The sequence below is a fragment of the Odontesthes bonariensis genome, chromosome 22 (genome assembly GCF_027942865.1).
Source record: "Odontesthes bonariensis isolate fOdoBon6 chromosome 22, fOdoBon6.hap1, whole genome shotgun sequence".
Taxonomy (NCBI): domain Eukaryota; kingdom Metazoa; phylum Chordata; class Actinopteri; order Atheriniformes; family Atherinopsidae; genus Odontesthes; species Odontesthes bonariensis.
In genome coordinates, this window is record NC_134527.1 from 27598985 (window position 1) to 27614245 (window position 15261).

A 15261-nucleotide genomic window follows, 5' to 3' on the forward strand; every position below is an offset into this window, starting at 1 on the left:
ACTGCTTTTTTGGTATTCTGATCACCCTGAACTGGGTCCTGTATGGAAACTATATTACTTAGACAGCTCAAATCTTGATATAATTATTCTAAAGAGGCTATAGATTCATTAAAACCTTGTTTGGGATTTGTGAAACCTTTTCTGATTTGTGCAAATGCAGAATAGGGCCATTTCACTGCTTTTTTGGAATTCTGATCACCCTGAACCTGGTCCTGTATGGAAACTACATTACTTAGACTGCTCAAATCTGGATGGAATTATTCTAAAGAGGCTATAGATTCATTAAAACCTTGTTTGGGATTTGTGAAACCTTTTTCTGATTTGTGAAAATACAGAACAGGGCCATTCACTGCTTTTTTGTTATTCTGATCACCCTGAACTGGGTCCTGTATGGAAACTACATTACTTAGACAGCTCAAATCTGGATGGAATTATTCTAAAGAGGCTATAGATTCATTAAAACCTTGTTTGGGATTTGTGAAACCTTTTTCTGATTTGTGAAAATGCAGAATAGGGCCATTTCACTGCTTTTTTGGAATTCTGATCACCCTGAACTGGGTCCTGTATGGAAACTACATTACTTAGACAGCTCAAATCTGGATGGAATTATTCTAAAGAGGGTACAGAGTCTTTAAAACACATTTTATTATTTGTGAAAACTTTATTTGGTCATTGAAAATTCAAAAAGTTCCTCTGAGCTTTCTTTCTTCTTTTCATTTGGACCATCCAAAACCAGAACCTGTATGAAAAATGATTAAATATGGGTTTAATCATTGATCACATGATATAAATGATATCAAACACACTTTAGAATTTTTGAAACCTTTCTTTGTCCCAAAATTCACAGAAGTCCTCGCCTCTCCATGTTCATTTTAATTTCCATGAGGATCTCGTCTTTCACTACAAAGGAAAAAGAAAAAGTTCATGCATTTTACGTCACTAACTACTTACAAGAGTCTTCTTCACTTGTTGACTTTATTCTCATGTTCTTTTATCTAGAAACAATGACTTCTCTCACCTTTCTTCCATCTGCCCGTGGTCAACCTCTGCCACCGATTCAATCCGTTTCATTTTTCTGACTACTTCCAGAGCCTTTATTGTTGCCTGCATCAGACATCCCATAGTCCAACCATTAATATGCCCTATTCTGTATTGGATGCTTTGATGAAATCTGCATCACACATTTATTGCTGTCATCTCATGAATCTTTCCACTAACATGTGCTATCATTTCAGACCCTGCTTGTCTTCTCCTGCTCCCATCATAGTCATCTTACCTCCCATCTGAGTGCAGACAGGACCTCCTTCATCCCTTTATTAACACTATCTTAGATGTCTGTAAAACAACTGTTCAACATTGTCTTTGCCTTGCAGCCCTTTAGCCTATTTGTGAATGTGATAACCTGCCATTGTAATAATGAGATTAAAAACTGTCTATTTGGCTAAAGTTTGTTTCCAGTTGCCATTTTACAAGACACGTCAAGAAAATAAAAATTTATTTTATTTGACATATTTAATGTAAAATAATGGGTGGTTAAGACCAAAAGTAATCATTAGGTTGTGCTTACATGATTTAGAATACTGTACATGGACATATGTATCTGTTAGGATGGCCATGTAGCAGCTGGATACGCAAGGTAGGAGGCTTGAGGCAGAGGTAGTGATGAACCAACCGGGTGTTTTATTCACCAACATTTACATCAATCATACACTTTAACATGGACACATACTGCGGACCAGGAGCACTGTGGTCCTAGCAGCATTAGTAGTAACAGGACCAACTCTCTCACGTGGTCCAACTGGCAGCCTTATATCCTACTCTGGCTCCACCAACCAAACCCCTGGGGGATTCTGCTCCTCCCATTACACATCCCCATAACAACAACACACAAAAACCTTAAAATACATTTACCCTCTATTATAAAATCAATCAATTATACTTCCTAGCATGTCTAAACAAAAGTACCAAATCTACCAAAGACTGCCCCTAACTGATTCTGGTGCACTCCCCCCTACACCAATCAGCACATGGTACGACCCGGAACCTTTAAATGCTGCAGACTGAATGTAGGGACTCTGGAGAAGAAACATAGGTGAATGACTTTACACACAAATTTCAGAATTCACAATTCCAAACAGCATAGTCACCTCACAGTTTATCACATCCTTTAGCTACATGTATCCTTATCACAGAGCATTTCAGGCTACTAACTGACTGGATGTTTCCCTTTACAGGCCTGGTCCCCCCTCACTCCCCGCTGAGGGCAACACAGGACCTGCACACCCACTTGTTGTTAATATACACATTCAATAAAACATTTGACAATTTATTTATACCACATTATTAAAAATACTACTCATGTGACCTCAAAGACCAAAAGTCAGTAATGAAGATTACCTTCATTACAGTAGCCCATTTTCCCGTTGTAATTTATTTTACTCTACTCTGGAGCCACAACAACACTACACATTTTTAACTGACCAAACTACACACTGTTCTATCTATATTACAACAACTTAACAAGAAGTTTATTTCTCACTGGCAACCACTTGAAGATATGAAGAAATAGTTTAACCCAAAAGACATCTTCAACATTCCAGAAAGACAAATCTTGATTAAGTAAATGTATTTCAACCTTACATTCACAAATTGTCTGGTATAGGGTGAACTCTAACAGCAAAATGTAATGTTTAATATCCAATTCATCAGTGCACATAACACATAATGGCAAAATACTACGGGTTTGATAGACGATATAATTAGGAAGTTGTGGTACAGTATCTAAGATAGTGTTAATGAAGGGATGAAGAAGGTCCTGTCTGCACTCAGATGGGAGGTAAGATGACTATGATGGGAGCAGGAGAAGACAAGCAGGGTCTGAAATGATAGCACATGTTAGTGGAAAGATTAATGAGATGACAGCAATAAATTTGTGATGCAGATTTCATCAAAGCATCCAATACAGAATAGGGCATATTAATGGTTGGACTATGGGATGTCTGATGCAGGCAACAATAAAGGCTCTGGAAGTAGTCAGAAAAATGAAACGGATTGAATCGGTGGCAGAGGTTGACCACGGGCAGATGGAAGAAAGGTGAGAGAAGTCATTGTTTCTAGATAAAAGAACATGACAATAAAGTCAACAAGTGAAGAAGACTCTTGTAAGTAGTTAGTGACATAAAATGCATGAACTTTTTCTTTTTCCTATGTAGTGAAAGACAGGAGATCTTCATGGAAATTAAAATGAACATGGAGAGGCGAGGACTTCTGTGAATTTTGGGACAAAGAAAGGTTTCACAAATTCTAAAGTGTGTTTGATATCATTTATATCATGTGATCAATGATTAAACCCATATTTAATCATTTTTCATACAGGTTCTGGTTTTGGATGGTCCAAATGAAAAGAAGAAAGAAAGCTCAGAGGAACTTTTTGAATTTTCAATGACCAAATAAAGTTTTCACAAATAATAAAATGTGTTTTAAAGACTCTGTACCCTCTTTAGAATAATTCCATCCAGATTTGAGCAGTCTAAGTAATGTAGTTTCCATACAGGACCCAGTTCAGGGTGATCAGAATAACAAAAAAGCAGTGAAATACCCTGTTCTGTATTTTCACAAATCAGAAAAAGGTTTCACAAATCCCAAACAAGGTTTTAATGAATCTATAGCCTCTTTAGAATAATTCCATCCAGATTTGAGCTGTCTAAGTAATGTAGTTTCCATACAGGACCCAGTTCAGGGTGATCAGAATAACAAAAAAGCAGTGAATGGCCCTGTTCTGTATTTTCACAAATCAGAAAAAGGTTTCACAAATCCCAAACAAGGTTTTAATGAATCTATAGCCTCTTTAGAATAATTATATCAAGATTTGAGCTGTCTAAGTAAGGTAGTTTCCATACAGGACCCAGTTCAGGGTGATCAGAATTCCAAAAAAGCAGTGAAATGGCCCTATTCTGCATTTTCACAAATCAGAAAAAGGATTCACAAATCCCAAACAAGGTTTTAATGAATCTATAGCCTCTTTAGAATAATTCCATCCAGATTTCAGCTGTCTAAGTAATGTAGTTTCCATACAGGACCCAGTTCAGGGTGATCAGAATAACAAAAAAGCAGTGAAATGGCCCTATTCTGCATTTGCACAAATCAGAAAAAGGTTTCACAAATCCCAAACAAGGTTTTAATGAATCTATAGCCTCTTTAGAATAATTTCATCCAGATTTGAGCAGTCTAAGTAATGTAGTTTCCATACAGGACCCAGTTCAGGGTGATCAGAATACCAAAAAAGCAGTGAAATGGCCCTGTTCTGTATTTTCACAAATCAGAAAAAGGTTTCACAAATCCCAAACAAGGTTTTAATGAATCTATAGCCTCTTTAGAATAATTATATCAAGATTTGAGCTGTCTAAGTAATATAGTTTCCATACAGGACCCAGTTCAGGGTGATCAGAATACCAAAAAAGCAGTGAAATGGCCCTGTTCTGTATTTTCACAAATCAGAAAAAGGTTTCACAAATCCCAAACAAGGTTTTAATGAATCTATAGCCTCTTTAGAATAATTCCATCCAGATTTGAGCAGTCTAAGTAATGTAGTTTCCATACAGGACCCAGTTCAGGGTGATCAGAATTCCAAAAAAGCAGTGAAATGGCCCTATTCTGCATTTTCACAAATCAGAAAAAGGTTTCACAAATCCCAAACAAGGTTTTAATGAATCTATAGCCTCTTTAGAATAATTCCCTCCAGATTTGAGCTGTCTAAGTAATGTAGTTTCCATACAGGACCCAGTTCAGGGTGATCAGAATTCCAAAAAAGCAGTGAAATGGCCCTATTCTGCATTTTCACAAATCAGAAAAAGGTTTCACAAATCCCAAACAAGGTTTTAATGAATCTATAGCCTCTTTAGAATAATTCCATCCAGATTTGAGCAGTCTAAGTAATGTAGTTTCCATACAGGACCCAGTTCAGGGTGATCAGAATTCCAAAAAAGCAGTGAAATGGCCCTATTCTGCATTTTCACAAATCAGAAAAAGGTTTCACAAATCCCAAACAAGGTTTTAATGAATCTATAGCCTCTTTAGAATAATTCCATCCAGATTTGAGCAGTCTAAGTAATGTAGTTTCCATACAGGACCCAGTTCAGGGTGATCAGAATACCAAAAAAGCAGTGAAATGGCCCTGTTCTGTATTTTCACAAATCAGAAAAAGGTTTCACAAATCCCAAACAAGGTTTTAATGAATCTATAGCCTCTTTAGAATAATTCCATCCAGATTTGAGCAGTCTAAGTAATGTAGTTTCCATACAGGACCCAGTTCAGGGTGATCAGAATTCCAAAAAAGCAGTGAAATGGCCCTATTCTGCATTTTCACAAATCAGAAAAAGGTTTCACAAATCCCAAACAAGGTTTTAATGAATCTATAGCCTCTTTAGAATAATTCCATCCAGATTTGAGCAGTCTAAGTAATGTAGTTTCCATACAGGACCCAGTTCAGGGTGATCAGAATACCAAAAAAGCAGTGAAATGGCCCTGTTCTGTATTTTCACAAATCAGTAAAAGGTTTCACAAATCCCAAACAAGGTTTTAATGAATCTATAGCCTCTTTAGAATAATTCCATCCAGACTTGAGCAGTCTAAGTAATGTAGTTTCCATACAGGACCCAGTTCAGGGTGATCAGAATACCAAAAAAGCAGTGAAATGGCCCTGTTCTGTATTTTCACAAATCAGAAAAAGGTTTCACAAATCCCAGACAAGGTTTTAATGAATCTATAGCCTCTTTAGAATAATTCCATCCAGATTTGAGCAGTCTAAGTAATGTAGTTTCCATACAGGACCCAGTTCAGGGTGATCAGAATACCAAAAAAGCAGTGAAATGGCCCTGTTCTGTATTTTCACAAATCAGAAAAAGGTTTCACAAATCCCAAACAAGGTTTTAATGAATCTATAGCCTCTTTAGAATAATTCCATCCAGATTTGAGCTGTCTAAGTAATGTAGTTTCCATACAGGACCCAGTTCAGGGTGATCAGAATAACAAAAAAGCAGTGAATGGCCCTGTTCTGTATTTTCACAAATCAGAAAAAGGTTTCACAAATCCCAAACAAGGTTTTAATGAATCTATAGCCTCTTTAGAATAATTCCATCCAGATTTGAGCTGTCTAAGTAATGTAGTTTCCATACAGGACCCAGTTCAGGATGATCAGAATTCCAAAAAAGCAGTGAAATGGCCCTATTCTGCATTTTCACAAATCAGAAAAAGGATTCACAAATCCCAAACAAGGTTTTAATGAATCTATAGCCTCTTTAGAATAATTCCATCCAGATTTCAGCCGTCTAAGTAATGTAGTTTCCATACAGGACCCAGTTCAGGGTGATCAGAATAACAAAAAAGCAGTGAAATGGCCCTATTCTGCATTTGCACAAATCAGAAAAAGGTTTCACAAATCCCAAACAAGGTTTTAATGAATCTATAGCCTCTTTAGAATAATTTCATCCAGATTTGAGCAGTCTAAGTAATGTAGTTTCCATACAGGACCCAGTTCAGGGTGATCAGAATACCAAAAAAGCAGTGAAATGGCCCTGTTCTGTATTTTCACAAATCAGAAAAAGGTTTCACAAATCCCAAACAAGGTTTTAATGAATCTATAGCCTCTTTAGAATAATTATATCAAGATTTGAGCTGTCTAAGTAATATAGTTTCCATACAGGACCCAGTTCAGGGTGATCAGAATACCAAAAAAGCAGTGAAATGGCCCTGTTCTGTATTTTCACAAATCAGAAAAAGGTTTCACAAATCCCAAACAAGGTTTTAATGAATCTATAGCCTCTTTAGAATAATTCCATCCAGATTTGAGCAGTCTAAGTAATGTAGTTTCCATACAGGACCCAGTTCAGGGTGATCAGAATTCCAAAAAAGCAGTGAAATGGCCCTGTTCTGTATTTTCACAAATCAGAAAAAGGTTTCACAAATCCCAAACAAGGTTTTAATGAATCTATAGCCTCTTTAGAATAATTCCATCCAGATTTGAGCTGTCTAAGTAATGTAGTTTCCATACAGGACCCAGTTCAGGGTGATCAGAATACCAAAAAAGCAGCGAAATGGCCCTGTTCTGTATTTTCACAAATCAGAAAAAGGTTTCACAAATCCCAAACAAGATTTTAATGAATCTAAAACCTCTTTAGAATAATTCCATCCAGATTTGATCAGTGTAACTTTTGTAGTTTCCATACAGGACCTTGTTTTGGTCGATCAAAATGCAAAAAAAGCAGTGAAATGGCCCTTTATGCCCACCCCTTTAATGCGCGAATCGGAGGCTGGCGAATCGGATGCCAACTTCAGCGTCGTCTTACCTGTGTCGTTTCTGGTCTCTACCTTTCCGACGGAAGCGAGCCCCCCACCGTGGCAAGCGCAGCGGTCGGCTAGTACGATTGAAGGCTGCTTTGGGGCAATGTTTTCCGGCCTCTTTCAAGATGCGTGGGCTGGTGCCCCGCCTTTCTTTCCCATTACGCGTATTGGATCCTGTGGGTGCCTGTCTGATACCTATTGGTGGTGTCCAAGATGGAGTATTCCAGCCCCGTTGTCCCTGTACTCCTGGGCCCTGCAGACGCAGGGTGAATCTTCGCAACCTGCGGCCTCTTTGCCGGGAATCTAGGACGGCAGCTGATGGTGTAGATCCGCCGATCTCTGCCAGGATCGGTCTGATAAATGCTAGGTCGCTGGCAAACAAAACCTTCATCATTAAGGATTTCTTTTCCTCTCAAGGCCTAGATTTCTTATTTATGACGGAATCATGGACAAGTGGTTTGGGTGAGTCCAGCATTTTTAATGAACTTTTACCGCAGAACTGCTGCTACTTTAATTCTCCAAGGATGTCTGGTCGAGGAGGAGGAATAGTGACTGTTTTTAAAAGTTGTTTTACTTGTAAACAGTTGCCTCCAGCCCCGCTTAGTAGCTTCGAGCTAGCCTATTTGAACTTGGCAGCTCCTACACTGTGCTGTGTGCGGTGGTTTATCGGCCACCAAAGTACAACAAAAAATTTATAAATGATTTTTCTGATTTCTTGGCTGATATCATGCCAAGGTATGACCGAGTTTTAATTGTTGGTGATTTTAATATTCATGTCTGTTGTCCTATTTCACCTATGGCTCAGTCGTTTCTTAATGTTATTGATTCTTTTAATCTTGTGCAGTCCGTGACTGGTGCTACGCATGAGCATGGACACACTCTTGATCTGGTTTTATCTTATGGTCTACCGGTTTTTAACTTAGTGATTGCTGACCCATTATTTTCAGACCACATGCCTGTTTTATTTGAGATAAAGCTGTCCTGTACTAAAGTTAAACCATGCGCTGCAGCTCGGTTCTGTCGTGTTCTTAACCCTTCTACTGCTGGTCAGTTTTCTTTAGTTTTTAATCAGAACTGTACTATCCCAGAGACTGTGGGAAATAAAACCGAGGATCTCAGCAACTGGTTTTATTCTACCATTAAAGCAGCTCTGGATTCGGTGGCACCATTAAGAAGTAGACTTTCAAAATCCAAACATGAAGCCTGGTTAAATGATGACACTCGGGCTGCCAGGAGGAACTGTCGCAAAGCTGAACGCAAATGGAAAAAGGACAAATTGCAGGTGTCGCTCCAAATATTGAAGGAATGCTGGCGCTGTTATCAAAGGATTGTAAAAGACTCCAAAAGAAGGCACCTGTCAGATCTAATTGTATCAAACAGTCACAATCCTTCTGTTTTATTTAAAACTATTAACTCTGTTCTAAATGCCCCACATGGTGGTTTTGTGGAGACTTCACCCGCTGTATGTGAAAGCTTTTTACACTTTTTTGTTGAGAAAGTCACTTCTATTAGGGCCCAGATCATACCTTCTGTTCATGACCCTTCAGTTTTTGTGCCTTGCTCTGCTGTTTTCCACAGCTTTGAATGTGTGACCTTGCAATCTTTGCAGGAGGTAGTTAGTTACTTAAGGCCAACTGGTTCTCCGGATGATGCTATTCCACCTCGATTATTCAATGATGTTTTTCATACTATAGGTCCTTCAGTCCTTGCTCTAGTAAATAGTAGTTTGTCCTCAGGTGTTGTTCCTGAAAATTTGAAACATGCAGTTGTCCAGCCTCTTATGGCCCTGTCACACTGTTGCGTATGGCACTAGCGTATAAAAATTATCAGTCATACGCTGGTATACGCTGACATACGCCAGGGGAACGTTAGGCATAGGTTGTATACGTTTCAAGCACGCTGGCATACGTTGGCATACGTTGGCATACGCTGAGGCAGAAATAAATTTTTGAACATGCTCAAAACTTTTGTGCGTATGGTTAATACGCTAAGCATACGATAGGCATACGCTGAATACGCTAGAGGTACAATATAGGTACGTTACTGATAGGTCGAGAACGCTGGACATAAATTGCCATATGTTGGCATGAGGGTGTAGCGTATTTATAGCCTCCGCCCGTCTGCCGCCTCCATCTCCGCCAGACGGGCGGAGATGGAGGCGGCAGGCAACCGACGATTCACGGGAGCGGTCAGGAGGAGGAGTTGGGGATCTTGATCGCTCAGAAGCATGTAACTCATCAGCCGCAGGTGCATCAGGCATTTCAGCAGGTTTGGGTGAGAATGATTCTTGTGTTTTTTTGCCTTTTCCTCGGCCCAGGGCCCGGGCAAACGACGATTGCTTCTTGGGAGGCATGATCGAGATGAATGTCTCGAGAGATGTTGATAGCGCGTCGTCTACTGCAATAATGGAGCAATGTGGAAAGGCTGCTGAGTTAATGGCGTTGCCCCTGGCAACCAATAGCGTCTTCTGCCAACATGGCCGACCGGCCGACCGGAGTCACGTGACTCCTCATTCTCAATAGGCGCGTTGAAACGTACGCTGGGCATGCGCAGTTCATATGCTACTCATACGCTAGTCATTCTTTATTTTCAAGGACTTTTCGTGCGTATGATTAATTTTCATACGCAACTCATACGCTTCTCTCATACGCAACAGTGTGACAGGGCCTTTATTAAGAAACCAGTCTTGGATCCTGCTGTCTTGGCGAACTATAGACCTATCTCTAAACTGCCTTTTGTTTCAAAAATTCTTGAGAAGGTAGTCTGTAATCAGCTAATGGCCTATCTCATTGAACATAATATTTTAGAGGTTTTTCAGTCCGGTTTTAAATCATTTCATAGCACAGAGTCAGCTCTTTTAAAAGTTTTTAATGATATATTTTTAGCAACTGATTCTGGTGACTGTGTTGTCTTGGTGTTGTTGGATCTAACAGCTGCTTTCGACACAGTTGATCACAGAATTTTACTTTCCCGTTTGGAACAGTGGGTGGGCATTGATCATATAGCCCTAGATTGGTTTAAATCTTATTTGGCCAAGCGTACTTTTTGTGTCTGTCTTGATGGCCATAGGTCCTCCTCTGCTCCACTGTCGTGTGGTGTCCCACAGGGCTCAGTTCTAGGCCCTCTTCTCTTCTTGTTGTACCTCCTTCCTCTTGGTTCTGTTTTTAAGAAATATGGGATTGCTTTTCATTGTTATGCGGATGACACACAGATTTACGTACCATTGAAGAAAGCAGACTCCACCTCCCTTCGTTATCTGTTCTTATGTCTGGAAGATTTGAAGGCCTGGATGGCCCTAAATTTCTTGAAACTTAATGAAGATAAGACAGAGGTAGTGATTTTTGGCAGTTCCAATGAAGACTCTCTGTCCGATGCTTGCTCCTTGGCTCAGTATGTCAAGCCGGTTGTTACAAATTTAGGGGTCAAGATGGATGCTGGTCTTAAGCTGGAAGCTCACATTAGAGCTGTTGTAAAATCCAGCTTTTTTCACTTAAGGCAGCTAGCCAAAGTTAAACCCATTCTTCCTAGACAGCACTTTGAAACAGCAATCCATGCATTTGTGACCTCACGGCTGGATTACTGTAATGCACTATATATAGGCGTCAGTGATTCATGCATTTCCCAGCTTCAGAGGGTTCAGAATGCTGCTGCACGACTTTTAACAGGTACACGAAAATTTGACCATATTTCCCCTGTTTTAGTTTCTTTACACTGGTTGCCAGTATATTTTAGGATTCATTTTAAAATCCTTTTATTTGCTTTTAAAGCTCTTAATGGCCTTGCCCCTCCTTACCTGTCTGAGCTGCTACATTCCTACACACTCTCCCGTTCTCTCAGGTCAGCTGACCAGTTGTTTCTCAGGGTCCCAAAGACAAAGTGCAAGCTCAGAGGGGACCGTGCTTTTTCTGTGGCAGCTCCCAAGCTATGGAATGACCTTCCTTTGGACATAAGACAGGCCTCTTCACTTGTTGTTTTTAAATCCCAACTTAAGACCCATCTTTTTTCTTTGGCTTTTGGCACAATCTGAGATGTTTGACTTCGTTTTATTGTGTTTACATTTTAATTACTTTAGTACTGCTTTTATATTTGACCCTTTTATTTTATGATTGTGTATAGCACTTTGGTCCTGTGGGTGTTTTAAGTGCTTTATAAATAAAGTTGGTATGGTATGGTAATTATCTCCAGTGTAAATACTTACAGACACACGCGTATTCATGTATGACTCTTATGATAGCCTCCCTTCAGTCACATATATGCATGTTTGAACAGGTTTGCTGGCTGACATGCACCCACCCAAAAGCTCTTTCCGTTTAACCCTGACTTGTCAGTCACAGCGTAAACGACTCAAAGATCCTGCAGTGTTATTCAATTACCATGTCTGCATTAACGGGGATAAACAGCACGCACACACCCAGACACACAAACACCCGCCTCAAAACTCACCACAGAAACACATTTATTCTCTCTGCATGTAAATCCATCAAATAACAGTAAAATGTTGGCATTATAGCATCATTTGTTATTAATAAAATTCAGTACATTATTTATAAAACACATTAATGTGACAGTATCCAAACAGAGGAATGTTTCAGGTCCTATTTAATCATATTTACAGAATTTGCATAACTCCTCATATGCAGCTTCACTGACGTGTTTATTAATGGATTAATATTAATAATTCAAGTAAGTCCCAATATTTATATACTATAAAATAGGTAGTGCTGATATTTTCTTTAGAAATTAATTATTTACTCAAGCTCCATGTGTCTTCATAAGATAGAAATACATTTTTAAAACAGTTAGAAACCAGAGTTAATCTGTTTATGTGCATAAAGATTTCACTCATGATTTATGATTAAGAGCAAAGACAGTGTGAAGCTTCCTGGGGGATATATACGACACAAAGAGGAGGTGAACTGGCTGATCTTTGTAAAAACTGTATATTCTGTTCATTAGGAACACTATTAAAAACACAGACTGTCGAAAAAAATAGGCTGGTTTGCTTGCTGCTCAGACTGATGCAGTTTAGTATGACTTCATTTTTCCCTGAAGTCGTACAAACCCTGGAGCCAAAAAAATATGCATGGTTAAGAAGACCAAAAAATCCTCTTTTTACACAGAATGGTCCTGAATATCGCACCAGATAAAACCTCTAAAAGTCCTTACGCTCAAGTTTAAACACTCAAATGCATCCACTTATATCAGACATGCAGTCACATAGCATCAAAAATTCACTTTGAGTCTGTCTGAACCCTCCAGACAGCACTCTCCTTAAATGCCATCATAACACCAGATGAAGGAGAGCCTCTGCAAGAGGTTTATTCGTACACAAGGGAACAAAGTTAGTTTTCTCTTAAAACTCACGACTAAGACACAAGACTTAGTCACAAGTTGAGTGTCTGGCCTCTTGGACATGTGGTGTAGCCTAAATCAGGAAAAATGCATGCTTCCCCTGATTAAAGCATTCATTTTTGCTTAAATTATGAAATGCTGTCCAAAAGTCTCAGCCGTTGTACAGGGCAGTATTAATGTGACATGTGTGCCAGTAGCCATGTATTTATTATTAGCTTTGTATGCTTAACTGACTGAAAGCAAAACATAAAAGTAAAAACTTGTTGGATAATATTTGATTAGATGGGGTTTGTCATGACGCCACTTCTCTAGATCCTGATAAATATTCTCCAACATGTTATAGTTCTGCATTATGACATGTGTGCCCGTTTCATTTAATACAAATGCAGCTACAGTACCATTTTAAAAGGCAGATGTAAGCATGTAAGGATTTTGGAGCCCATAAGTGAAGTTGGTTTACATTTATATTGTCTTTATTGTTAAACTGCTATTTTGTGCTGTGAACCAATGCAGCTTCAATACGTTCCTGAGTGAGACTGTGTAATAAAAAACTTGATTTATACATGAGAGCTGACTAACAGAGTAAAGAACAAAGGTCATTCAGGCAACATTAAAACAAAGTGCTTAAAAAGAGATGATAAAATAAATGGATGTATCATAGATGTTCTGAAATACTAAAAGAACGTTGGGATTTACAAACCCAATATACCTTATAAATAGAACATAAAAAAACATCAAATGTTGAAAATAAGATATTTTACTACTTGAAGAAAAATATCAGTTCATCTTAAAGGGGAACTCCGGGGCATTTGAAGCGCAATCCCATTGCTAGAGGTTGTCAAATACTGACAGTAGGACACAGACTGGTGCAAATCGGCGCTCCCTGTGCGGCGATTGCGCTGTTTGCGCAGCCTGTCATGCTAGCCAAATATGTGGTGGCCAAGGGGCAAATAATAAACCTTCCATGTAAAACAACAACTTGTACACTGCAGAAACGTCACACAACTTTATAAACCATCCGACAATAAAGTCACAAGCCTTACCATCAAAACCATATGCATGGTTCTCACATTACTGTCATGGGGACGTTACGAAACAACTTTATAAACAGCATGTCACTTACCTCTTGTCGGTATGCGCGCGCATGTGAAAGCCCAAAAGAGTCAATGGACGATAATCCCATATACAAAACAATTATCTTTTCTAGAAAAACTGCGTTCAAGTATTTAAAACATTACAACAATATTACTGGGCATGTATTGTTGTAATGTTTTAAACATTACAACAATAAATGTTGTTGGAATCATTGCATTCTGTTTTCATTTACATTTTGCACAGGATCCCAACTTTCTGGAATTTATTTTATTTTATACATTTTACGTAAAATGAGTAAAAAGTTTTAGTTTTTTTCTTCAGAGTGTTTGACAAAGTGGAAATAGTTCAAGTAGAAGTACTTTGGAGTGAAAGTGCAATGCACCACACTGTGACCAATACAGTGAAACATGGTGTGTAGAAGTAAAGGGTTAGTTCACCCAACATGTGCGCAGCCTCCACAGAAAGAAATCCTTTTGTCATTTATGTGAACTGACCCTTTAAGACCTCCAGCAGGGTCAGATAAAGAACTTTACTTCTAATAGACTTGTTGGAAGTTTCCATCAGCACACATCTAGCAAATGTGAGGATTTATGTGTAGTAGGTTCCTCGTGACCCCCATCAAACGGCGAACACTCTGTAACAACGGTGCTATGCATGCAAACACTCACACCCCCGCGCACTGAGCCGTGCGGAGCTAAACTGCTTTTCCAAACCCGGCGGCGCCAGCACAGGCACCAGCAGCTGAGTGGTGTTTTAAGGCGAGGGAGCCAATCTAGCGATGGCAGCGCTCCATTACACGGTCAGTGAGGTGAGGTGGTGGCATGATGGAAATAGCTGCCTCTTTTCTGTAGGTCACAGAGGACGCTGACAACACAACAGCCCCAGTCACACGCTGTCACTGTGTATGTGGGTTCACACCAAAACACCCTCTGATTCATCTCATTTCCTCTGTGCTCATCTGAAAGCGTCCCGTTGGTTTACAGGAGAGATGAGAAGCGGCGGATGAGTCTTTAAAGGGGAAATGAGGGCAAGGTATCCCCGCAGAGAAGGAGCAGAAAGCGGTACAAGCAGGGGTGCAACCAAGGGCAAAGTAACCTGATGCTGAGCGAGAGCGGAAACCAGCAACTTATGAGCTATGCAAATATGTAAATATGTAAATGAGCAGTCCCACTGAGGGACTGTTAATTAAAGAGAACATCGTGTCAAAACAAAAGAGCTAATCACCAAACAGATGCATGCACACACACACAAGAAAACTAATCACATGTGCTGCGAGGTTAAACACGTCATCGGAGCGAAGAGCATCACCAATTCAAGCCATAAATTAAAGAGCAACACACTTCCTGCTGCTCATCTATGAAATAAACTGTGTTGTTTGTGCACATCATGATCAGATTTAGGTGCTGCAGCTTCAACATTGACTCATCAACCTTTTCCTAAAGCAGCAAACTCACTCTGCTTTCAGCCTCAAAACAA

At 39.4% G+C, this 15261-nt stretch overlaps 1 protein-coding gene and 1 long non-coding RNA gene across 3 annotated transcripts in view; one reads left to right on the plus strand and one right to left on the minus strand.

Annotated features, from left to right (window-relative positions):
- LOC142372332 (uncharacterized) overlaps positions 1-1446 on the plus strand; it is a 221801-nt gene extending 220355 nt beyond the window's left edge. The window contains exon 2 of the long non-coding RNA XR_012768218.1: positions 1236-1446. This is a non-coding gene — a long non-coding RNA (uncharacterized LOC142372332). The remainder of the gene's footprint in view (positions 1-1235) is intronic.
- Positions 1-15261, minus strand: part of gfra2b (GDNF family receptor alpha 2b) — a 219916-nt gene that overhangs the window by 56458 nt on the left and 148197 nt on the right. The gene's annotated exons all lie outside the window — the stretch shown is intronic.